At 44.3% G+C, this 25,099-nt stretch overlaps 2 long non-coding RNA genes across 4 annotated transcripts; one reads left to right on the top strand and one right to left on the bottom strand.

Moving 5' to 3' along the window:
• On the top strand, window positions 1–5,958 carry LOC126990402 (uncharacterized). 2 transcript variants are annotated; one of them, XR_007744322.1, is made up of 6 exons: window positions 1–560; window positions 951–1,082; window positions 1,991–2,096; window positions 5,088–5,132; window positions 5,406–5,686; window positions 5,833–5,958. It is a non-coding gene; the product is annotated as an uncharacterized LOC126990402 (long non-coding RNA). The 2 variants fall into 2 exon arrangements; XR_007744323.1 differs by having other exon boundaries at window positions 1,935–2,096.
• Window positions 5,812–24,152, bottom strand: LOC126990401 (uncharacterized). 2 transcript variants are annotated; one of them, XR_007744320.1, is made up of 7 exons: window positions 24,026–24,152; window positions 21,769–21,866; window positions 19,944–20,032; window positions 18,528–18,634; window positions 9,936–10,006; window positions 6,984–7,143; window positions 5,812–5,926 (listed from the first exon to the last, which is right to left on the bottom strand). It is a non-coding gene; the product is annotated as an uncharacterized LOC126990401 (long non-coding RNA). The 2 variants fall into 2 exon arrangements; XR_007744319.1 differs by lacking the exon at window positions 5,812–5,926 and having other exon boundaries at window positions 6,824–7,143.
• Window positions 24,153–25,099: the final 947 nt, after the last annotated feature.

Genomic DNA, 25,099 nt, shown 5'->3' with positions numbered 1-25,099 from the left:
GCAGGCCTCCCATAGTTCCCAGTGTGTTGATTTACGATGTTTTGCATATACAGGTAACCCTGGATTTACGCGAGTATTGTGAAGAGGTCATTGCGTAAATCCAAAACACTGTAGTAAATCCAACAAGAGGTAGGTTTGTATTGCCTCCTGTGTCACTCTGACTCCTCTCCCTCTCGTGGTTCCTCCTCTGGCTGCCCTTCCCCTCGTGGTAGCACAGCAGCGAGGGTGTTGTTGAGTAGCGTGGGTACTGTATTATTGTTCAAGTGGCGCGCGGGAAAAACTGAGCTCAGCTGTGTGACCGTGTGAGTCCAGTTGCTTGAGACATCTGGTGGACACTCCAGAAAAAATAAAAAAAAATGTGTAAATTAAACATTTATTTTGATTTTGGACCACGCGTTATTTCAAAAACGCGTAAACCAAACTCGCGTAAATCTACAGTTACCTGTATTAACTCTCATGACCTATACAGTGATGATGCTCCCAGCCAGGACTGGGATGAGGACGTCCCTGTCCACACCCTGCAGCGCAATAAGCACACCACATGTTGAACACTGTCACAGGTGGGTGCTCAAACACTGAAGGTTTGAACAAGACAAATAGAAAAGAATATACACGTAAAGTTCTTGAGTGAAAGAGAGAGGAGTCGAGATAGAGCAGTAAATAAAGGGAGAAAGAAGAGTTAAAGAGATAGAAATGAAGAGGAAGGGTATGGATCAACTTTCTCTCTCTCTCTCTCTCTCTCCCTCTCTCTCTCTCTCTCTCTGTTGAGGGGTGCAGGCTGAGGTGGAAAATGTTACGGCTAAGTTGAATGCATCTTGTAAATTAATATAACATAAATAGTAATGTTGAATCTCTCTCTCTCTCTCTCTCTCTCTCTCTCTCTCTCTCTCTCTCTCTCTCTCTCTCTCTCTCTCTCTCTCTCTCTCTCTCTCTCTCTCTCTCTCCCAAAGGTCAAGATCTTCTCCCCGGACCTGCTGTACCGGTTGATGTACTTGGCGGCAGTGAGTGACATCCCCCTGTCCGTGGCCACTGACATGCTGGAAGAGTGTGGCCTGGACTACCTCCCCAACACAGCCTGCTCGGTGAGTCCCTGGCATGTTAGTCCTGTATATTTAACCCGGTAGCAGTGGGGATCATGATTCTTAATGGTAGCATATGAGAGGAAGGGACAGGTGTTGGGACTGTGTGGCAGAGAAGAGGGGAGGAAAGGACCCACGGAATTGAACGCCCAGACTATATGAAATGGTTTGCCTATACTAGAATTCTTACAGTAGCATCATTAAGCCATGTATGTACGCAAACTAAACATTATTTAAGATATTTACAACAGAATGGAATGAAAGTGTGTGTGCGTGTGTGTGTGTGTGTAATTCAGCTCTTGGTCTGCTGCGGGTCAGCCAGCCAGCCGTTCCCCTACGGAAGAGCACAGAGCTCGTAGTACCAATCTTTGGGCAGGACTGAGACCACTCACACACAACACACCGCCACAACGAGGTCACAACTCCTTGCCTGACGTCGCGTACACTGCTAGGTGAACAGGGGCTACACGTGAAAGACCCAACTCATCTTCACCCGGCCGGGGAATTGAACCCCGGCCCTTCTGGTTGTGAGGCAGACGCTCTACCCACTGAGCTACCGGGCCGTGGGTTGTGGGCATTTCCAGGGTTAGTTTTGTGCCCCTGGTGGTAGTGTGACCCTTCCTCTGTACTGTGTGTGTGTATCACAGCCTAGTTCAGACTTCTTCAAAGCATGCATTGTGTTCAAGTGATATACAAGCAAGCATATTAACCCAGCAGCAGCGACGGGCAAAATTTGTGCCATGATATAATTATACCCCCCAAAATAGATGATGCATAAACTGATCACAAATGCTTTGATATATATTATGAAATGGTTTGTGTGAGGGGTGATTTTTTCTCATTTTTCTCGCTCAGAGGGACCATTAAGAAACATGATCCCCACCGACGATCTATTCACCCGTCTTTTGCAGCAGCAGCAGCAGCGTTGAGACGGGATGCAGCGTGCTCTGAGGCGACCCCGGGCAGGAGGCAACATGTGACCTCGAGCACCAGACCTTTTACCTCTATTCAGGAGCAGTAAGTACCAGGCTTTTTTTTTTTTTAACACCCTTGAACTGTCTCCTTAGCTGTAAAAAAAAAAAAAAAAATACTGACTCATTGCCGTCCTGGGGTGAACAGACTGTGATCCAGGTGAACGTATTACTCGGGTAACTTATTCACTGAGGCGTGTGTTGCCGGCGAGAAAATGAGTCATCCTCACTCTGCTCCGAGTCTATTATGGAACATTATCTCTCTCTCTCTCTCTCTCTCTCTCTCTCTCTCTCTCTCTCTCTCTCTCTCTCTCTCTCTCTCTCTCTCTCTCTCTCTCTCTCTCTCGGCCCACATTTCGACTGCCACACACATTTGACCAGGCTTTCCTAGGAGTTGTGGGCATTTCCAGGGGTAGTTTTGTGACCCTCTGTACTGTGAACCTAAAGAAACACACATATGATCAGGCTTTCCTAGGAGTTGTGGGCATTTCTAGGGGTAGTTTTGTGACCCTTCCTCTGTACTGTGAACCTAAGAAAACACACATTTGACAATGCTTTCCTAGGAGTTGTGGGCATTTCCAGGGGTAGTTTTGTGACCCTTCCTCTGTACTATGAACCTAAGAAAACACACATTTGACAAGGCTTTCCTAGGAGCTGTGGGCATTTCCAGGGGTAGTTTTGTGACCCTTCCTCTGTACTGTGAACCTAAAGAAACACATATATGACCAGGCTTTCCTAGGAGTTGTGGGCATTTCCTGGGGTAGTCTTGTGACCCCTCCTCTGTACTGTAAACCTAAGAAAAGACACATTTGACAAGGCTTTCCTAGGAGTTGTGGGCATTTCCAGGGGTAGTTTTGTGACCCCTCCTCTGTACTATGAACCTAAGGAAACACACATTTGACAAGACTTTCCTAGGAGTTGTGGGCATTTCCAGGGGTAGCTTTGTAACCCTGGTGGTAGTGTGACCCTCTGTACTGTGAACCTATGCAAACACACATTTGACCAGGCTTTCCTAGGAGTTGTGGACATCTCCAAGGGTAGTTGTGTGACCCTGGTGGTAGTGTGACCCTTCTTCTGTACCATGAACCTAAGGGAAACACATTTGCCAAGGCTTTCCTAGGAGTTTTGGGCATTTTCAGGGGTAGTTTTGTGACCCTGGTAGTAGTTTGACCCTTCTGTACTGTGAACCTAAGGAAACACATTTGACCAGGCCCTTCCTAGGAGTTGTGGGCATTTCCAGGGGTAGTTTTGTGACCCTAGTAGTAGTGTGAACCTTCCTCTGTACCATGAACCTAAGGGAACACACATTTGACCAGGCTTTCCTAGGTGTTGTGGGCATTGCCAGGGGCAGTTTTGTGACCCTGGTGGTAGTTTGACCATTCCTTTGTACTATGAACCTAAAGAAACACATATTTGACCAGGCTTTCCTAGGAGTTGTGGGCATTTCCAGCGGTAGTTTTGTGACCCAGGTAGTTTTTTGACCCTTCCTCTGTACTGTGAACCTAAAGAAACACACATTTGACCAGGCTTTCTTATGATTTGTGGGCATTTCCTGGGGTAGGTGTGTGACCCTGGTGGTAGTGTGCCCATTCCTCTGTACCGTGAACCTAAAGAAACACACATTTGCCAAGGTTTTCTTAGGGTTTGTGGGCATTTCCCGGGGTAGGTGTGTGACCCTGGTGGTAGTGTGACCCTTCCTCTGTACCGTGAACCTAAGGAAACACTCACAGATACTCACAGATACTCACAGATGACTTCTGGAAGAGGCCCCTTCAGGCCTGTGACTCCAGTTCCAAACTTACTATATCCTGGTCTGGGTGCCGGACGCGCTGGCCAGCTTCAATACTTCCTCTGTAATCGTATTTTATACTTTGTCCTTTCCATATTTTATCCAGTTTATTTTCAAAACTTATAACAGACTCTTGACACACATTTGACCAGGCTTTCCTAGGAGTTGTGGGCATTTCCCAGGGTAGTTGTGTGACCCTGGTGGTAGTGTGACCCTTCCTCTGTACCGTGAACCTAAGGAAACACACATTTGACCAGGCTTTCCTAGGAGTTGTGAGCATTTCCCAGGGTAGTTGTGTGACCCTGGTGGTAGTGTGACCCTTCCTCTGTACCGTGAACCTAAATAAACACATATTTGGCAAGGCTTTCCCTAGGAGTTGTGGGCATTTCCCAGGGTAGTTGTGTGACCCTGGTGGTAGTTTGACCCTTCCTCTGTACCATGAACCTAAGGGAACACACATTTGACCAGGCTTTCCTAGGAGTTGTGGGCATTTCCCGGGGTAGTTGTGTGATACTGGTGGTAGTGTGACCCTTCCTCTGTACTGTGAACCTAAGGAAACACACATTTCACCAGGCTTTCCTATGAGTTGTGGGCATTTCCAGGGGTAGTTTTGTGACCCTTCCTCTGTACTGTGAACCTAAAGAAACACGTATTTGACCAGGCTTTCCTAGGAGTTGTGGGCATTTCCCGGATTAGGTGTGTGACCCTGGTGGTAGTGGGACACTTCCTCTGTACTGTGAACCTAAAGAAACACACATTTGACCAGGCTTTCCTAGGAGTTGCGGGCATTTCCCGGGTGTGTGACCCTTCCTCTGTACCCGTGAAACAAGAAACACACATTAGAACTCAACCCCACCTCCGTTGCCCCTGGTTGGGGTGGTTGGTGTGTGGTGTGGTCACCAGGCAGGAGGGACCACGACGCACACACACACTATAACTGACTGCTATACTTATTCTATAACTGCTGCTGCGCTGCTGAACTTTGGTGTGGTGTGTTTTTTTTTTTTTTTTTTTTGTGTGAGGGAGGGAGGAGGAGAGGAAGATTTTTTTTTTTTTCAGATTTTTCTCTCTCTCTCTCTCTCTCTCTCTCTCTCTCTCTCTCTCTCTCTCTCTCTCTCTCTCTCTCTCTCTCTCTCTCTCTCTCTCTCTCTCTCTCTCTCTCAGGAATGAGAAAATACAGATTAATTTTATATACTTTTATTATTATTATTATTATTATTATTATTATTATTATTATTATTATTACAGATCGTGCAACTGATGGAAGCTGGCACTGGAAGTTGCTGATATGTGGTAAGTTACTATTGTCTCTTTCAACCATGATTTCTGCCAGTCTACCACAATCTACCAGGGTCTAACCACCACACAATATTTGCCCAACATCCCTCTACCAGTCTACCACAATTTAACCATCAGTCATCACAAGTTCAACCCCAAAAACTCAACTTGTTCAAAACTTTTTCAACTCTGTAACCCCAGAATTTCAACCCAAGACCTGATATTCAACCACAATTTCTACCACTCCACCACAATCTACCGGGACCTAACCACCATATATCTTTTCAGGGCTATGGCTGACTGGCTGGTGCTGTCTGGTCACTCAGCTCAGCAAGGGACTGGAAGCTAGAACTCTCTCTCTCTCTCTCACACAAAAAAGTAATGTAAAAGTGTATAAGGTCCATTGAAAAGAAGAGAGAGAGAGAGAGCCATCTCATCCCCTCTCTCTCTCCCCTCAACATCCAGGCGGCATATTGGGAGGGGAGGGGAAGAGAAGAGAAGGGAAGGGAAGGGAAGAATACAATAGCTCACTGGTGGACAGAGGAAAGAGACAAGGAAGAAGAAGAAGAGTAGTAGGTTTAAATATATCCGTTGTAATATATATTTCCAAACTTTATTAGTCTTCTCTTTATAGAAATACAGAGAGAGAGAGTTAGTTCCATCTCTCTCTCATCTCTGCCCCTCAATCAATCTCCCTCCATCTTCTCCCCAACAGGACTCGTCTCGTCTCGTCTCCCCCAGCATCCAGGCAGCATCTTGAAGGCCTGACTGGTTCCCTCGGCTCAGTGGTCTCGTCTCTGTCTCCCTCCCTGCAAGAGTCTGGCAGAGTTTAGTGCCAAGAATATCTCTCTCTCTCTCTCTCTCTCTCTCTCTCTCTCTCTCTCTCTCTCTCTCTCTCTCTCTCTCTCTCTCTCTCTCTCTCTCTCAGCTCCCAGGCCCCACAGGGTGTCCCCCCCCCAGTGTGTTGACAACCCCCACAGACACATAAGGAACCCCCCCCCCCCTCTCTCTCTCTCTTTCTCTCTCTGCAAGAAGTGTCAGTTTGCTCAATAAATATACAAGCAATTTCTGGTGTTTTTTTCGTCCATTCTGCAAAGTTTACAAAGACACAGACCTTGATAAAAGTGGAGATAACAAGGAAACGATGAGGAAGAGGAAAGATTAAGCTATTTTTTGGCATAGGAGGAAAGGAGGAAGAGAGGAAGGAAAAAGGAGAAAAATGGACTTGAACTTGGAGGAAATGAACAAAACAACCAAAATTACACTGGAGAAATACACAGGCCTTAGTAAAAGTGGAGATAGGAGAGGAATGAAAAGGAGGAGGAGGAAAAGGAAAGAGTAAGCTATTTTTTGGTGTAGGAGAAAAGGAGGAAGAGGTTGTGGAAAGTGAAGGAAAATGGACTTGAACTTGGAGGAGGAAATGAATGAAACCACCAAAATTATGCCAGAGAAATACACAGACCTTGATAAAAGTGGAGATAACAGGGAAATGAAAAGGATGAGGAGGAAGAGGAAGATGGGAGGAGGAAGAGGAAAGATTAAGCTATTTTTTGGTATAGGAGGAAAGGAGGAAGGAAAAGGGAGAAAAATGGACTTGAGCTTGGAGGAGGAAATAATGAAACCACCAAAATCACATTGGAGAAATACACAGACCTTGATAAAAGTGGAGATAGGAGAGGAACGAAGAGGAGGAGGAAGAAGCGGAAGACAGGGGGAGGAGGAGGAAGAAGCGGAAGACAGGGGGAGGAAGAGGAAAGATTAAGCAATTTTTGGGCATAGGAGGAAAGGAGGAAGAGGTAGAGAAAACAGGAGAAAAATGGAGGAAAGTGTGGAGAGAAATGACCTGTTCTTGAGGCAGCCCCTGACCTGACGTAGCCTGGGACCTGAGCATACACAGGGGGTGCGTTGCTTCACTCACCCACCACCTTCATGCATTTTCCCCTAAGCCATGAGGTGCGTGGGTGTCCCCCTGGTGGTCACCTGGGCTCACTGGAGGGCTGAGTCTGGTCTCATCTCGGCTCCTTCCCTGCAAGAACCATCGCAGAGTTAGTGTGTGTGTGTGTGTGTGTGTGTGTGTGTGTGTGTGTGTGTGTGTGTGTGTGTCAACTTCAAGTGCCAATATCTCGGTAAGCACAAGAGTTAGGAACACAAGATTCCAACACAAGATGCTCCTAACACTCACTTACAACACCTATAACTGGCAGTGCTCATAACCTTATAGTTCATGAAATATCTGTAGCTACTTAGCTAAAAACTTTCCAACACAAAAATATCCAAAATTCAATGACAACTGCAACTCTAATAACTGCCAATATCTCAGAATCTACAACAGTCAGGAACACAATATTCTGACACAAGATGCTCCTAACACTCACCTACAACGCCTGTAACTGGCAGTGCTCATAACCTTATAGTTCAGGAGAAGTGTGGGTTTAATTACTTTCAACTTAAAAATCATGCCAAAAATGACCTCAATTTAACTCTAGCTCTAAATTCAACTGCCAATATCTCAGAATCCACATCTGTTACAAACACAACATTCTAACACAAGAAGAGAGGGAGCTGTTGTATGACCTGGTGTTAATGGGAGGAGGAGTTTAGGGTGGGGAAGAGGGCTGAGGGTGAAAAAGACAAAGGTCGTGGCGATGATTGGAATGGAGAGTGGCGGGAGATATCCGTGAAGAGGGAGTGTGTAGGAGGTGGTGTCATGGGAGGTGTTCGGGTGTAGGAGACGTGCATGTAGCTGGTGCAGCCTTCCCTTGTGTTGGAGGACAGAGGCGGAAATGTGGATGGTGACGCCCTGTAGTGGACACCTGGGGATGTCATACGGAGGAGCAGTGAGAGGCAGGACAGCTTGTGCTTGGAAGAGTGCAGGGAACTGGCAGGTTTACTAGTGAACCAGAATATCCTGCCTGGCAGCAGTGAGAGGCAGGACAGCTTGTGCTTGGAAGAGTGCAGGGAACTGGCAGGCTTACTAGTGAACCAGAATATCCCGCCTGGCAGCACAGGTGTGTGTGCGTGTGTGTGTGTGTGTGTGTGTGTGTGTGTGTGTGTGTGTGTGCGTGTGTGTGTGTGTGTGTGTGTGTGTGTGCGGGGCAGAGACCTGGGCTGGCAGGAAACAGCTGGAGGCACTAGTGTGGTGTGAGGATGCTGAGATACTTGATGGCAATCACATGGCAGGATGGAATCTCAAATGAAGAAGTGGTAGGGAGGAGTGGCCTGGAGGAGTAAGGCCAGATTAAGGTGGTTTGTGAGGAGAAGAACACATCCTGAACTGAACCTTGAGGCAAAAGAGAAGGCCAAGGTGGAGGAAGATATGAGGAGGCTGAATATCATGGAGGAAATGGACAGTGGAGGAGGAGGCTCATACCCCGTCCACCACAAGGAAGAAATGGACGTCAAACGATGATGATGGTGATGTATTTGTAATAAGTTTATGTAAAGATGACCTACTATAAGATGCTTTCAGGTAAGGGAAATCCTTCATTAGGTACAGTTTGTGTAAGAGTGACCTGCATTTTTTATCATTGTGGAAGCTCTTTTTGTGGGCGCACCAAACACGGCTGGAAATGTACTGTCTGCAAGCCCTATTATTGACTCCTCAGGAGACACATCCCACACTAAAATAGCTGCACTTTATTGTTCTTCTTGGGCAAGAACAGTTTTTCAGTAAGGCACAAGCTCACTAAATTATTGTTACCCTCAGTTAGCCATTGCCAGCCAAACAATGCATGGTGACCTTACATCCCTGCTTGCCACTGCTCTAAAGCAACTCCCTCCTACTGCCAAACACCAGGTTATCTTGGTAAATCACTCTATATATAATAAAGCTTTACCCAACCCCTCCCTTTAGCACTCTCTGGTGAAGACAGCTTTATTCCTTCCTCTCTGTGCACTCCAGGAGTCCCTCACTGGAACACAACAACAACCACTTGCTGCACTATAAGGCAAGAAAGGTCTGTCTGTACACTCCAGGAGTCCCTCACTGGAACACAACAACAACAACCACTTGCTGCACTATAAGGCAAGAAAGGTCTGTCTGTACACTCCAGGAGTCCCTCACTGGAACACAACAACAACCACTTGCTGCACTACAAGGCAAGAAAGGTCTGTCTGTACACTCCAGGGGTCCCTGGAACACAACAACAACCACTTGCTGCACTACAAGGCAAGAAAGGTCTGTCTGTACACTCCAGGGGTCCCTGGAACACAACAACAACAACCACTTGCTGCACTACAAGGCAAGAAAGGTCTGTCTGTACACTCCAGGGGTCCCTGGAACACAACAACAACAACCACTTGCTGCACTATAAGGCAAGAAAGGTCTGTCTGTACACTCCAGGAGTCCCTCACTGGAACACAACAACAACAACCACTTGCTGCACTATAAGGCAAGAAAGGTCTGTCTGTACACTCCAGGAGTCCCTCACTGGAACACAACAACAACAACCACTTGCTGCACTATAAGGCAAGAAAGGTCACGTCTTATCATGCTGTTTTAAGGGTCTTTTTAGTTTAGTTTTCCATAATGTTACTTACTGACCAGCAAGTGTGTCTTAGGGATCTATCTACCAGGAGACAAAAATACACACAAAACAAATCTATCTATCTATCTATTATCAAGAGAGAGAGAGAGAGAGAGATCCCTACAAATCTATCTGTGTCCCTCCCTCCTTTGTTCCTTCATTCTCTCCTTCCCTTTCCTCCCTCCTTCCTGCCCCTCCTACATGTATGCAAAGGAAGGAAGGAAGGAACAAACAAATAAACACACACACACAAAAAAACATTGGGAAGAAATGAGAAATTAATCAATATTACCTTGAGTCTCAATGCAGTGAAGGACTTTCCTTCCTCCTGAGCCTTCCTCTTCTTCCTCTTCTTCACACATCCTGCAGGTTGGAGGAAGAGTTAGTAGTAGTAGTAGTAGTAGTAGTAGTAGTAATAGTAGTAGTAGTAGTAATAGTAGTAGTAGTAGTAGTAGTAGTAGTAGTAGTAGTAATAGTAGTAGTGGTGGTGGTAGTAGTAGTAGTAGTAGTAGTAGTAGTAGTAGTAGTAGCAGCCAAGAAGCAGTGTGGTCGCCTGGATGAGATGCAGGCTGTCCTTCTCCCTCCTGAGGTCAGCCTTGGTCTGCCTGAGAGGAACCAGGTCACCTGCACCCAAAACCACCCGCATTGCCGACCTGGACTTTGAGGCGACGGTGGTTTATAGTCGTATCAACCACAAGCTCGGTTAGCTTAAAAATAATATGTTTAGTAAGGTTTGTAATATTAAATAAGGATGGTTGTCGGCCACAGTCATTGGCGGGCTGGGGACAATGAACTGCTTTGTGAAAGGATATGAGAGAATATACCGCTCACAACGCAACTCTAATAGATGGAGGCCTGTAAAAAAAAAAAAAAGTAGTAGTAGTAGTAGTAGTAGTAGTAGTAGTAGTAGTAGTAGTAGTAGTAGTAGTAGTAGTAGTAGTAGTAGTAGTAGTAGTAGTAGTAGTAGTAGTAGTAGTAGTAGTAGTAGTAGTAGTAGTAGTAGTAGTAGTAGTAGTAGTAGTAGTGATAGTAGTAGCAGTAGTAGTAGTAGTAGTCCAGTCACTTTCTCACTTTATTCTGTATCTCTCTCTCTTTCTTTTTTTCAGCAGTAAATTTTTTCCTCACTATCTCACTTTTCACTATCTTTCATTTTCTCACTTTTTTCTCTCATTTTCTTATTTTTCATTGATATTTTGTTCTCACTAATTATTTATCCTACTCCTCCTCCTCCTCTCCTTCTTCTTCCTCCTCTTCCTCAATGTTCTTGTATGCTGAAAAAATAAATAAATAAATAATTGGTAATAATAATAATATCTATGTCGGATGTCCTATCTATTACTGCAAGCCATGAAGTTGTTGAATAAAGCATGTAACATTCTATGTATCTATCAGTCTATTGTATGAAGGTTTTCTACAGCTGATAATTGCAATGTGTTAAATCTATTGCCAAGTTTGGGTTCTTCATTATGATCTATTCTACAGAAGGCACTGCAGCTGTCAATTCTTCTATTTCTCGTCCAAACACACTCTGAGTGTCATGATCTAAGGTGCTGGCTATACTTGTCCTAACAAAACACTCACTATAGGTCTTGTTGACTCACAAAACTCATACGTACATGCTGCCTTGCTAAAGACTTTCTATACAACACATCATTCTGTGTTGATTTATACCGTGGCTGTCATGTGTCTCAAGATGGCCTAGACTCAGGGATGTTTCTTGTTATGTGCAAACAGTTGCATAGGCCCCCCAAGCTGTCATTGTTATTATTTTTTATTATTATTATTACTAAAATGTGTGTTGTGTATCAATAGATTTACTGAATTTTCTTTATTAATCCAGAAATTCATATATTTTCAAGCATTTTGCCATATTCTCCTGAAATTTGGATCAGGCCTCCAGAACGTACATGTAGTGCTTTGCCTCCAACAAGCTGTACGCAGCGTCACCGTGTCAGGCTCAGCGTGGAGTGAGGAGTGGCGGCGACATGGCGTGGAAAAGGACAATACACCCTTCTGGTGCCCAGCAAAGAACAAAGAAGAAAGCTGAAGAAGATAAACGCTCACAGAGCAAAGTGTTGATTTCCTGCGAATGGGGAAAACTTGGCTAACCTACTGAGAAGAAACATGTACTTTGCTGCAAGCTATTCTCAAGAAAGGACGTTAAATTAATGCCAGAGGGACTCTCTAACTGGACAAACACAGGCACACTTCTGAAAAGTCATGAAGGCACTCCAGAACACAGCCACATGACAACATGGAAGGATTTGGGACTGCCTCGGCACGACCATGGATCAATGCCAGAGGACAGAGGCAGAGAAGAAGGATGTCCTGACCTGCCTGATCTCTATCGTACAATCTCTAGCTGAGAGAAATCTTGCATTGTCTACTAACACAACAACACAATGGAAATGTCTTAAAAGAGGTGGCCGGAGCTGCTCACCAAATTTGATCCTGCCATGAAGCAGCATCATGGGCAGTCCAGTCATTCCGGCTACCTTGAAAATGTGATACAAAATGGGCTGACTGCTTCAATCACTAGGAAAATGTTGGACTCCGTGGTGGCTGAGATTAAACGGTCCAAGTATTGTTGAGTCATGGTACTCCTGACGCAAGCCAGATGTTGGTTGTCACAAGGACCGTCAACACTGATGAAGCGCTGGAACTCAAGGAACACTTTCTAGCATTTCTTGTGGCTTCCCAAACAACACAGGTCTTTGTTTATCATCTTTGATTCTGAACAGGCCTGAGTATTCCTTCTGACAACTGCAGAGGACAGTCGTATGACAATGGGGCCAAGCAAGGAGCAGGCTCCTGCCACAAGGCAGCTTGATGTAGCACTTGACCTCCTCATGAAGGCAACAACCTCAGTGAGAAGATACAGAGCTTTGCTGCTGTATGTGACCAGATGAATGCTGTGCTTAAGAGGCACAGAGAAACACTTTGCCTATGAAGCCCCAGGCTATCAAGAGGTTACCAACTGAATTCTTTAACGTGGTTGTGGACACCACCATTGACTCATTAAAGGAAAGCTTTCAAACACTGGCAGAAATCAGAGACAAATTTGGAGTGCTGCTGTTCAACTTTATAAGACTGGCTGGTGAGGCGTTGTCCAAGCAATGCCACGAGCAGCTCTCTACCACTCTAAGCAATGGGAATAAAAACCACATTGATGGAAAGGCACGGGCTCTTGAAATCAACAACTTGTCGCCCGTGCCTTCGGATGACTTGACTGCACTGGGGTTTCTCTCCAACATCCACAAAAATCAGCTGAAAGAACTTTACGGCAATCTGTGGATTGCTCTACAGACTGCCGGCACTCTCCCAGTGACTGTGGTCTCAACAGAGAGGAGCTTTTCAGAGCTAAGGCTCATAAAGTCCTGCCACCCATGGGACAAGATGGCCTCAGTGGACTTGCAATAATCAGCATCAATCAGGAGACTGGCAAACAGCTGCCATCACACGACCATGTCATCGATGGCTTTGCTTCTAAAAAAGCCAGAAGGCAGGAGTTTTGAAGGCAGTGACGCTGTGACCATGAGGGATCACCTCACACACACACACACACACACACACACACACACACACACACACACACACACACATGAAGGGGCTCACTGTGTTACCAGAGGTCCACATTCACCGCACCAACAACAACAACTGTCTTACTGGTTTCTCTTTTTATAAGTTGCTCTTTTGTAGGGATGCAATGAATGGCCTAATGTATCCTATGTTCTTTACTGCAATGCCTAACACATGTTTTTATAAGTTGCTCTTTTGTAGGGATGCAATGAATGGCCTAATGCATCCTATGTTCTTTACTGCAATGCCTAACACATGTTTTTATAAGTTGCTCTTTTGTAGGGATGCAATGAATGGCCTAATGCATCCTATGTTCTTTACTGCAATGCCTAACACATGTTTTTATAAGTTGCTCGTATGTAGGGATGCAATGAATGGCCTAATGCATCCTATGTTCTTTACTGCAATGCCTAACACATGTTTTTATAAGTTGCTCTTTTGTAGGGATGCAATGAATGGCCTAATGCATCCTATGTTCTTTACTGCAATGCCTAACACATGTTTTTATAAGATGATATTTTGTAGGGATGCAATGAATGGCCTAATGCATCCTATGTTCTTTACTGCAATGCCTAACACATGTTTTTATAAGTTGCTCTTTTGTAGGGATGCAATGAATGGCCTAATGCATCCTATGTTCTTTACTGCAATGCCTAACACATGTTTGTATAAGTTGCTCTTTTGTAGGGATGCAATGAATGGCCTAATGTATCCTATGTTCTTTACTGCAATGACTAACACATGTTTTTATAAGTTGCTCTTTTGTAGGGATGCAATGATTGGCCTAATGCATCCTATGTTCTTTACTGCAATGCCTAACACATGTTTTTATAAGTTGCTCTTTTGTAGGGATGCAATGAATGGCCTAATGTATCCTATGTTCTTTACTGCAATGACTAACACATGTTTTTATAAGTTGCTCTTTTGTAGGGATGCAATGAATGGCCTAATGCATCCTATGTTCTTTACTGCAATGCCTAACACATGTTCATCTTGTGCAGTGGCCTAGCTTTTGGGGAGGCATATTTTTATATGTTTGGTTTTATTCCTATATTATATTCATATAATATCATTTGTACCAGTACATTCCTCAATGAGTGTAACATTTCCTAACATTTATAATAAACAAAGGAAAGGCACCACTTGGGAGATGGCACGATGCAGGGCTGGTAAGTCCTGGAGGGAAGGAGGAGGCAGAGGAGGAAGAGAAAGAGAGGAGGAGGAGAAGGAGGAAGGGTGGTCAATGGGGGTGTAGTAGTAGTAGTGGTGGTGTTCAAATGGTTTATGTTAGAGATCGTGACGAAAAAATTTGGTGGGATTTTAGTTTTTTGAGTGATATATGTTGACCTTTTTGCTGCTTCTGCTAAAACTATACAATTAAGGAGACTATAATTTAGTGTGGTGTTAGGACAAGGGTGTGGCCAGGTGTGGGTAAAAGGGGGTTACTGGCAGTGGAGTAGCAGTTGAGTCATAGTTGAAAAAGTAGCAGTTGTATGAGAAAAGAAAAGATCCTGATTTGAATTTTCCTAGTAATATATGTCTACTTTTTTGCTTCTCCTGCTAAAAGTCTACAAGTTAGAAGATTATAACTTGGTGTGGTGTTAGGGCAAGGGTGTGGCCAGGTGTGGGTAAAAGGGGGTTACTCTAAGTGGAGTAGCCGTTGAGTTATAGCTGAAAAAAGTAGCAGTTGTATGAGAAAAAAGAAGATCCTGATTTGAATTTTCCTAGTAGTGGTAGTAGTAGTAGTAGTAGTAGTAGAAGGAGGAGGAGGAGGAGTAATAGTTGAGAGAGAGAGAGAGAGAGAGAGAGAGAGAGAGAGAGAATTACATAGAAAATCAGACCACACAGACCCCATGGCCCAGACTAGGTGATCTGTCCTTAAACCTAAGTGATTATACATTAATCAGATGGCTCCAAAACGTTGCTTTTCTACTCTAGTTAATATTAAGTTCAAGGAAGTGACAGTCGAGCTTGTTTTTAAAGGAGTCAATCGTGTTACACTGGGCCACTGACGGTGGGAGCTTATTCCATTCTCGCACTACAACGTTGGTGAAGAAAAATTTGGTGCAGTCTGAATTTACTAGTCTACATTTGAGTTTTATGCCATTGTTCCTCGCTCGCAAAGTGTCATCAATCATAAATAATTTTGTTCTATCTAAATTCCTGAAACCATTAAGTATTTTAAAACATTCGATCAGTTTTCCTCGGAGGCGACGTTTCTCAAGAGAGAACATGTTAAGGGTGGAAAGCCTTTCTTCGTAGGATTTGTTGCTCAAGGAAGGGATCATTTTCGTTGCCCGACGCTGAACACCTTCTAGTTTAGCAATGTCCTTTGCATGGTGGGGAGACCAGAACTGTACCGCATATTCCAAGGCTAAACCATTGTAGGGCGGAAGTATTACATCTTTATTCTTGAATAAAAAGTTTCTTTTAATGAAGCCCAACATTATGTTCGCTTTATTTGCTGCATCGATGCATTGAAATGAGAATTTGAGGTTTGACGCGATTTTGACCCCCAGGTCCTTAACGCATTGAATGCTTGTGAGTTTTACGCCGCGCATTTCATAATCAAACTTCTTATTTTTTGTTCCAACTTGAAGGACCTGGCACTTTCCTACATTAAGGGCATCTCCCATCTATCCGACCAAGCTGAAATTTTGTGCAAATCCTCTTGGAGGCTTTGCCTGTCTTCGTCAGTGAGAACCGAGTTACCAATCTTTGTGTCGTCTGCAAATTTATTAATGTGATTATTGAGTCCAACATCCACAATGTTCATGTAAATAATGAAGAGCACTGGGCCAAAAACCGAGCCCTGAGGGACGCCACTAGTGACCGGCGCCCACTCTGAGTTAAATCCGTCAATCACCACTCTTTGTTGTCTGTTGCTCAACCAATTTGCGATCCATTGGTTTACTTGACCGTCAATACCTATTTGCTTTAATTTATAAAGTAATTTATGATGTGGGACTTTATCAAACACTTTCTGGAAATCAAGATAGACTACGTCCAATGATTTGGTTACGTCATAAACTGAGAAGAGGTCGTTATAAAAGGTCAATAGGTTTGACAGGCAGGATCTTTTGTTACGGAAGCCATGTTGTGAATCCCCAATTAATGAGTGGCTTTCGAGGTAACTCACAATTTTGTCTCTAATTATGCTCTCAAGTAGCTTACCTACAATTGAAGTTAGACTAATGGGTCGGTAGTTACCTGGTATTTTTTTGTCTCCTTTCTTAAAAATCGGTGTCACGTTAGCCTTTTTCCAATCCGAAGGGACGATGCCTTGTCGCAAGGACATATTGAATACGGTAGTGAGGGAGGAGAGTATTTCGCTCTTTGTTTCTTTAAGCTGTATAGGATATACTTTGTCGGGTCCGGGACTTTTATTTGTTTTAAGTGAATGGAGAGCTTTAAGGACTTCATCGGTTGTTATTTCAAAATTAGGCAATGCATGCTCGAGATTTACAATAGTACTGGTGCTGGTGGTAGTGGGAGGAAGACTGTTAGTATTAAACACCGAGGAAAAGTAATTGTTTAAGAAGTTTGCAATGTGTTGGCTGTCAGTCACTAGTGCACCGTCGCTGTTTGTTAAAGGTCCAATACCACTTTTGATCGCCTTTCTGTTGTTTATGTAACTAAAGAAAGATTTCGGATTATTTTTACAGTTGGCTGCAATATTTTCTTCATATCTACGCTTTGCCTGACATACTAATCTTTTTACTCGTCGCTTGGCATCATTATAAAGTCTAATACTTTCGGGCGTGCTTTGTTCTTTCTTTAACCTGTAAAACAATTTTCTCTCATTGACTGATTGTTTAATTTTGCTATTAAACCACGGTGGGCTTTTATTAGTGTTAATTCGCTTCTAACACAAGGGGACAAATGTGTTCTGCTGAGTGAGTAAGTGATTTTTAATTAAAGCTTAGCCAGGCTTCCTCTACGTTGCCGTCATCTGATAGTTGTATTTCTGTTAGTTTTTGTCGGATTTCTATGAAGTTAGCTCTTTTGAAATTGGGCACCTTTACTTTATTTTCAGTCACTGATGATTGAGCTCTAATGTCGACGCGCACTATTTTATGTATGATCGCAAGAACTGAGGTGTTCTCCTACCGTGGCATTAATGACTAGGTTATCTTGGGTCGTTATAACAAGGTCGAGTATATTATTTTGTCAAGTTGGTTCAGAAACCATTTGGCTTAGATAATTTTCTTCTAGAAATTCGATCATTCTATGTGACTTGCCTTCTGTACCTGACAGCGTTGCCCAGTCGATATGGGGGAGGTTAAAGTCTCCTAATATCAGTGAGTCGTTGTTATTAAGTGACTGCCTTAAGACGCTGTACATTTCAAGGTCGTCATCGGGTGATTGCCTGGGAGGTCTGTAGGAGACAGATATATTTAAATTGACTTTTGCAATGTTTATTCGCACGCACAAATGTTCAACGTTACTGTTTCCCGGTGTTCTGTCAGTGGGTTGCAAATAGTTTTTGACAAAAAGGGCGACGCCACTGCCTCTACGGTTTACACAATCATTGTTGAAGAGTCTGTAGCCATCTATGTTGTACTCGGAACTTAAATCAATATTTGTGGTGTCGATAAATGTTTCGGTTATAGCAATCATGTCAAAATTTTCTGTTAGAGCAAGACATCTCAGTTCATCGAATTTGTTTCTTAGGCTATGCGCATTGAAACTAAGGATTTTTAAGTTATCTAGAGGCTTGGTAATAGATGTGGTGGTACTTGCGAGATCACGGTTACGGGTTTGTTGCGATGCACGGCGTCTATTTACACGGGCGGGGTGGAGGGACGTGGCTGAGGGTCGTTTTTTGATCGGGTGTCATGTACTGCGTCGTTAAGGAGCCTTCCGAATCTGGCTGCCCCGATGGGAGACAGGTGTAATCCGTCCCTGTGGAAGAGCTCAGTTTGTCCATAGAAATTGTCCCAGGCGTTGAAGAACTCCACGTCAAGCTCCCTGCAAAGAGTCTGTAAGCGGCTGTTTAGGCTGAAGGCCTTACTGAAGAAGTCGCTCTCTGCCCAAGTCCGTGGTAGAACTCCTGAAATCAAAATGTTAGGGAATTTAGACTTATACTGCTGGATGAGCCTACGGTACTTGTTCAACAGTTCCTCAGACCGGGTCGTGGTGACGTCGTTCGTACCTGTGTGAATAACAATAAGAGAGAGAGAGAGAGAGAGAGAGAGAGAGAGAGAGAGAGAGAGAGAGAGAGAGAGAGAGAGAGAGAGAGAGAGAGTCTTTAGTCACTCCTTTAGAAACACACACACACACACACACACACACACACACTTACTTGGCCAGACTTGAAGGCAGGAGGAGGAGGTCTGTCAAAGTTCCATGGTGTAGAGTCACTCCTTCTTGCCTCCTGGAACACTTGCCGATGGGTGGTGGGTCCAGCGGCTGTAATGAAGTGTTGTGTATCTTATAACAGCATGAAGGGCTTTAGTAAGGGGGATATTAATAAGATTATTATGGTTAGAGAACTGGGCAGGACATGTAGTAATGGGTTTAAACTGGATATATTCAGATTCAACATGGACACAGGCAAGAATTGGTTTACTAACAGAGTGGTGGATGAGTGGAACAGGCCTGGCAGTCATGTGGTGAGTGAGTGCCAATACTAACAGACTGGTGGTTGAGTGGAACAGGCCTGGCAGTCATGTGGCAAGTTAGTGCCAATACTAACAGAGTGGTGGATGAGTGGAACAGGCCTGGCAGTCATGTGGTGAGTGAGTGCCAATACTAACAGAGTGGTGGATGAGTGAAACAGGCCTGGGAGTCATGTGGTGAGTGAGTGCCAATACTAACAGAGTGGTGGATGAATGGAACAGGCTTGGCAATCATGTGGCAAGTGAGTGCCAATACTAACAGAGTGGTGGATGAGTGGAACAGGCCTGGCAGTCATGTGGCGAGTGAGTGCCAATACTAACAGAGTGGTGGGTGAGTGGAACAGGCCTGGCAGTCATGTGGTGAGTGAGTGCCAATACTAACAGAGTGGTGGATGAGTGGAACAGGCCTGGCAGTCATGTGGTAAGTGAGTGCCAATACTAACAGAGTGGTGGATGAGTGGAATGGACAGTGATGTTGGGAGGGGTTAGTTGACAGGAGCTGCCTTGACAAGACCTACCATAGGCCTATTGCAGACTTCCTGTGCTTTCAGCTGGTGCGTGGCCAGGCAGATGTGTTCCTTGACATGGCCAGACTTGTGTGTGTGTGTGTGTGTGTGTGTGTGTGTGTGTGTGTGTGTGTGTGTGTGTTAGTTTGATTTATTTCAATGTGTTTGTTTGTTTATTAATTAACTAAATCAGCATTGGTATTCCTTCCCTTCTACCTCCACTCTTTCCTCCCCTTCCCTTCCCTCTACCTTTTATCTTCCTTTCACATTTTGGTTGTTCACTCCTTTTTTTTCCTTCCATTTCCTTTCCTTCACTTTTTGCTTGTTCCTTCTTTTCCTTCCCTTCCTTTCCTCTTCCTCTATCTCTTCTCTTCACTTTTTAGTCGTTCGCTCCTTCCCTTCCTCTTTCCCTTCCCTTCCCTTCCCATGAACAGTAGTGTCTCTGTAATTCATCACAGTAATTATCAATCCCTTCAACCTTCCTGTGTGTGTAATCCATTTTATTTATCTCCATCTTGAGGCCTCTAAGAGTGGTGTATTAACCCAGCCACTGCCAACCCACTCATTTATAACAGTGATAGAACACTCACTCACCTCAACCTCCACGTTACTTGTCAACACCTTGGCGCAGCACAGTAAGCCACTGAGACACTCACACAGCGTTGGTCTCCCTGGCACCGTTCCTGAAATCAGAGAGAAGCAACAGGAATTTGAGCAAGCTGCAGGCTTCTGGGTCCACTGTGTTCCAAACAGCTTGAAGCAACACACTACATGTAACACTAGGAAACAACACACCACTGACACAGCTATGTCACAAAATCATCACAACTTGCTAATACATAAGATGCAGTAAAACCCTGGATATAACAGACCTGCTTACAACAGTTCCGGCCATAACGGACAAGGTCAGAGGGTCAGAAATCCATGGGGATCCACCAAGAATAATTTCTGGACGAACCGGTAAGTACAACTGCTAGCCAGCTTGCTCTCCTCTGCTGACCAATCCTTGGGTTACTGTAGTCTTTCCAGCCCACCCCATGAAATATTTCCCTGCTTGTGGTTCACATTCAAATGGAGAACGTATTCACACCACAAAAAATGTCACGCATCAATCCAGGACGTAAATGAAATGGGAAATTGCCAAGCGTTTGTGAGTGTCGGTGCTGACACAGCTTGTGGGGGTCGCTGGGGGCCAAGTTAGGTTTGGTTAGTTTGAATTCATTGGCTTTGGCGTGGTGGAAATAAGCAGCAAACATGGCAGGGGTTGTTTACTACCAGAAATACCTCCTGTAAGTCACTCTGCTGTTCAGTACAAGCACTGTTCAGTATATGTCACTAAATGGGCTGTAGCTCTTGATCTAATCATAATTATAAGTTGACTGCATAGGATGCACTATCCAGCTCTTTCAGCAGTATTTGTTTTTGTCTATGTAATTATGTACTGGGACCATCAGCAGAGTGCGGCTTCCCCTCCTCACCATGGGGACTGTGGGGTTGGGAAGCCCACCAGGGGAGTAAACCAGGTGAGCATGCACACCTGGGGAATACACAGCAGGAAAAAAATTGCTTGAATTTGTTCTATCTTGTCCACTTTTGATCTTTGTGAGCACTGAGTGGAATGTAGAAACAGTAAGCAAGCTGAACTTGTTTTGTGGCTGCGGCAGCACGGCAGGCATTGAAAGTCATCAATCCTTTATGTGATAAAAAACAGTTAGCAGGTTATTTCACAACACAAACTAACTAACGGTTTGGTCTTCCAGTGGTGCACTTGTAAAATTTTATCCATATCCGTAACAATACGGCCCACTGCCAACCTGGCAGCCTCAGTGCCTCGCCAAGTGTGCTGTGCAGCTACACAGACAATGTGCTGACAACACACACAGTAATATAAACTATATGCTTACATTTAGTAGGTTATAAGTATTTTAAAATAACCGCGACTCATAACGGACTCTCGGCAATAATGAACCAAGTTCCCCCCAATTAGTCCGTCTCATCGAGGGTTTACTGTGCTGCCAGACAGTCTCCTTGATAGAGTCAGTCATACCTCGGTTTATGAGCTTAAATCCTTCTGGAATTTTGCTTGCAAACCATATAAAATGAATGCACATTGTAGTAGTGCTGAAAACACAAAGATTTCACGCTGGGGCACCAACACAACCAGGCGCTGCCTCTGTGAGTCTACCACAACACAGTGTGAGCGCCCTCACCTTGCAGCGAACATAGGCTTGTGTCCTCAACGTGTACAGACAGGGTGCTCCTACACCATCACCAATCATAAACCAAGGCATTTTAAGTGATTTTTTTTGCTTGTGAATCAAAACACTGGTAAAGTAAGGCACTCGTAAACCCAGGCATTACTGTAGCGACACTGAAAACAAACAAAAGTCTCCACAGGTCAGCGTGACGTGGTACTTACAAGTCTGGTTCCGCTGGAGCAGTGTCAGTGTTACAGGTCTCCAACCTGCTGTGGCGGCCAGAGGACTGCTTCACTCATGTCTGCCATCCACTGATGACCTGTAACAAGGCACAAATTAAACTTAACTTGCCAGGAATATTTGTCAAGAGTAATTTAAAAAAAACATACCAATAGCTAACAAATATATGAATGAATAAAAAATAAAAAATTTGTCACCAGAATTTGAGGAAAGATAGGGAGAGAAAGGGAGGAATGAGATAGGGAGAGAACATTGGAGGAAATAAATAGGGAGAGAAAGGGAGGAGTGAGATAGGGAGAACATTGGAGGAGTGAGATAGGGAGAGAAAGGGAAGAATGAGATAGGGAGAGAACATTGGAGGAAAGAGGGAGAGAAAGAATTGGAGATAAATTTTAAAGACATCAAAATCTAACATAAAGATGGTGCCTGATTACTTCTGGACAAACTATAATGTTGATGTTATTATAGAGACACTGTTTTGTTCAGGAAATCACACGATGATCAACTTCCGCTTCATCCGTAGTACCAAGCTGCAAATTTCCGCCACCCACGCCAAATGCCGGATAAATTTAAACCAACCCAACCCCCCTTCTGTCTTCCAAAACTCCCTTGTTGCTGCACTGCATTCAGGGACCAAAACAGAATTCATATTGTAGGTATTAACTTGGCTGGCTGCCCTCGCTTCAATATTATAAAAAAAAAAGAATTAAAGAAATCACGGGCCAGGGCCAGCCAAAAATTTAGCAGGCAGAGTATGGGGCCACCTAGTCCTCATTAAAATTAACAATATATAGTAATAATTAACATAGAGCCATCACCTTCAGGCAAACTCCAGAAGTACACCCACCAGTAACAACAGAGCAATGCCACAGCCTGACCTAACCGACCAGTAAATGTTTAATGGTAAAAAGTGCTCAAAATAACGGAGAAGGTCAATAAAAAAGACCAATTAATCTAAGCTAACCACATCTGAATTCTGGAATAACACCCAAGTAGTTAAGGAGGATAAATGTCAAGATTCTTGGGCTAGCCTTTCTTCAATGATGAACTGGTGGAGTGGATATGGCAGCTGCTAACCACATTCATTGTCTCATAGCTCAACTAAAAATGAGTCCACTATAGTCTATCGATTCTAACTTGAGCGCGACGCAGGGATTCCCCACCAGACCATGCTGGTGCCACGTCACTTTCCTCAGAGAGGGTCACTACCTCTCTCTCTCTCTTTTGCATGGCTGTGCGAGAGTGAGATCTGCTTGAGTTGTCCATGGCAGCGTAACGCTGAATGGTGCGGCATGTTGCCAAGGTCCGTCATGATAACTTTGAGAAGCTGTCAAGGGAAACATGCACCTCTTGAAGGCTGGGCCAGAGGGAGGTTTTTATGTTAGGCTTTTTTAAAACTTCTCATATATAAAAATATATATATATACTAAATAAATATATAAACTGAAATGTAATGTTATCGGAAATTATGTTTTCAACTACCAATAAAGGGTTAGCGGACTAAAAAATGGTTAGTGGACTTCATTAGTGGACTAAAAAAAATTATTAGCGTTAGCATTAGCAGATTTGCGGTAGCTGACCGGCGAAGAAGGAAAATTTGCAGATTAGCGATTAGCGGAATAGTGAATTGCGGACAGGGATGGTGAATACAAGAACTGTGTATTCAAATACAAATACTTCATATGTATATGAATATTCTTAAATACTGATAATTTCAATACAAATATGAATACTTCACAAGTATCCGTGAATACTTTTTGTTGAAGATAACTTTTTTCATGTAGGTAGGTTGGCAATGAGCCTAGTATGGTGCAAGAGCACGGACCGGACGAAAGTGCGGCAGAAGATCCCTCCCCACAAGAGCCCCAGCAGGTGGAAGCAGGACCCTGCTGGCCTCCAGTCTGTCCCATGAAGGGCCACGAACCTTTAACAGCCTGCCTAAGGAAGTCCCAAACCTAACAGGTTGCCCGGTAAACAGGTTAAAGAATGGGCTGGACAAGCTGCTACAAACAGTCCCAGTGCCGGGCTACACCTCAAGATGTAGGACTACCAACACCATACCGGACCAAATCACCCTGTTGAGCAGGACCGGGAGCAGCAGCAGCCACGACTGTGAGGCCTCTAAACAACACAACCAAGTAAGTAAGCAAGCAAGCAAGATGGAGGCGTGGAGTGCAGTGGAGGGGTGTGGGTGTGTGCGAGGTCATGCATGGGCGGGGTTTGGAGGGCAGGATCTACTTCAGGGGCAGTGATGGTCCAGTAGCTAGAAGGGCACGTCACCAGTGGGAGGGAAAGGGCGCTGAGTGGCGGGGTCCCGTGGGCGGCGTCCAGCACGAGTGTCAGGATTGGTTTGTTTACGTTTGGCTGCTGCTGCTGATGATGATGGCTGCCCTTTGCAACGGCGCCTCCTGTCATTGTTACGCACCTATATAGCTGTCTTCTCTTATTAATAAAGTGATTCTTCTTTGATTTTCCAACACTCGCACACTGTGTTTTGCTTCCCTTCCATTTTTGTTGTGTTGGTCAAAAGGGAAGTGTTATGGTAAGTGCGTCAGTCCGCGTCGGGCACCACAATAACTTAATTACTGTTCAGCCTCGCATGATTTGCACGACGAAAATTACAAAACTGGAAATAACTGTAAGGAAAATACATTTATCTATCCTTCTACCTAGTAGCTAGAGAGAGAGAGAGAGAGAGAGAGAGAGAGAGAGAGAGAGAGAGAGAGAGAGAGAGAGAAATGATGGGTTCATAAAACTGTGTGTAGAGTGCTGCGATGTCAAGCTGTCAACTGGCGGAGGGGTGTTTGTAGCGCGTGACAGGAAGAAGAGGCATACGAGATTGGGATGGCTCTGGCAGAGAGAGAGCGCGAAAGTCGTAAGTGTGCCTTCTCTCCTTCTTGCCTCTAATATTTACTTGATTTTAGGTGTAAGGTGCAGTCAAAGTGATTGGAGCACTATATACTGTAGAGGCACCAAGTGAACTTGTCTGGTGACAGTGGTGAGTATGTAATGATTCTGTATTATGACGGGGAGAGTGGCAGGCGACGCGTATGGCACCTGTGAGGTCGACCTATGCCGCTATATATTACCACCTTTAATGACCGTTTTGTGCTTGACAGTGTAGAGTGGCCGAGTAACTACTGTATGTTCAGCACCTGAACAATGGAGCTGCTGAGTTGAATAAGAGCAGGTGATCCATTTTGAGAAACATTCATTGACGACGTAGGCTCACGTGGCCGTAGCCTATTCATGTTATCCGTATAATATTTTCTGACCACAAATTCCAAATTTCTGAAAATTATAATTGATAGA

The sequence above is a fragment of the Eriocheir sinensis genome, unplaced genomic scaffold (genome assembly GCF_024679095.1).
Source record: "Eriocheir sinensis breed Jianghai 21 unplaced genomic scaffold, ASM2467909v1 Scaffold1617, whole genome shotgun sequence".
Classification (NCBI taxonomy): domain Eukaryota; kingdom Metazoa; phylum Arthropoda; class Malacostraca; order Decapoda; family Varunidae; genus Eriocheir; species Eriocheir sinensis.
Note: the sequence above shows the minus strand (reverse complement) of the source record. Positions and strands in the feature narration are given on the sequence as shown.